The sequence below is a fragment of the Mastomys coucha genome, unplaced genomic scaffold (genome assembly GCF_008632895.1).
Source record: "Mastomys coucha isolate ucsf_1 unplaced genomic scaffold, UCSF_Mcou_1 pScaffold13, whole genome shotgun sequence".
Classification (NCBI taxonomy): Eukaryota; Metazoa; Chordata; class Mammalia; order Rodentia; family Muridae; genus Mastomys; species Mastomys coucha.
Genome location: NW_022196895.1, coordinates 82,642,215 through 82,643,482, shown reverse-complemented (window position 1 = coordinate 82,643,482; position 1,268 = coordinate 82,642,215). Strand labels below are relative to the sequence as shown.

General features: G+C 47.8%; 1 pseudogene; it reads right to left on the bottom strand.

Moving 5' to 3' along the window:
- Positions 1 to 1,268, bottom strand: part of LOC116087507 — a 28,462-nt pseudogene continuing 27,194 nt past the window's right edge.

The following is a 1,268-nucleotide window of genomic DNA, read 5'->3' as shown; positions in this document are numbered from 1 at the left end:
TCATGGTTTCTTGGCTTTCTACACAGAAGATGAACTGGAGGTTGATTCCTGTCATTTCTATGAATAGTGTATGAGGGTCGCACCCACTACATCATTGATACTGTCCTTGGTGAGGTCAAGACCAAATTCATATTCAGACACTGTTGGCTCAGCAGAAGCTGGTGTTGGTCCCACAGTTGAGATGGCAGGGCCCCAGCACTCCTACCCAAGCCAGAGCCTTGTGCTGGTGTAGCAACATCTGTAACTCATGTTTACAGTTGGCACAGGCTTGCTTGAGCTCAGAGAGCAACACTAGGTCACTCTGCAACTCACTGAACATATATACCAGCTCCTCTGTAGGGGCAGGGTTCAGGTCCACACCAAGTTCCAGCAGCATCTATTCTAGCGCCTTGACCTTCTGACCCACAAGGCTGAGCAACTTCATCCCCTGGCTCCGTGGTGTGATTCCTGCTGACTTAAAATCTGATGCCTGCTGTTCTGCCTCCTTCTTCTGGGGTAGCTTCTTGGGAGACTTGAGTTCTGTACGCTCTGCAGTGGTGTCTGCTGCTGTAATCAGCTTCTGCAAACCTTGACTAATCTTCTCCTGCTCTCTCTTCCAGGCTTCAACCTTATGCAGCTCCGGTAGCAGGTACTCCTCCACTGCCACCAGCTTTGGGATCCGGTTGTAAAACTGATCCAGATATTCCTTCTGCCGTCTCTCATGCCCAGCATCAAATATTGGTATTTTGAGATCTGTGCCCGGCATGCCCCTCATGTTGGCAAGCTTGGCACAAGTGTGGTAATACCTCTCTTTCAGGTCCTCTACAGAACACTTCTTGAAGTGCTGGTAGTCATACCAATCATGAATAACTAAGAAGCACAGATCGAATTGGCGGCTGAGATTAAAGAGGTAGTCCGTCTCTGCCTTAATCCACGAATCATCATGAAGTAAGTGCTGGTAATCCTGCTCTAAGTACAAGAGCACCTGCACCATCTTATTAAACCCGCCAAAACGGTAGTCCTTGCCCTTCTCCACTGCTCTTTGCCAGTGGAAAACATGAAACCATCCTTTCAAGATGGGCTGGTAAACGGCATCCACTTCCAAAGTCGAAACTTCTTGGACATCAGTTTAGATGTCACTGTGCAATACCCCTGAACAGAATCACTGAGCAGTAGTGGGGGTACATTTTTTTTTTGTCAGAGTAAAGCAGAGAATAGACCTTCCACCCATGCATGCCCTCAGGCCTTTTGAAGGTCAGTGTCTCTAAGGACTTCTTGCAATTTTTTTT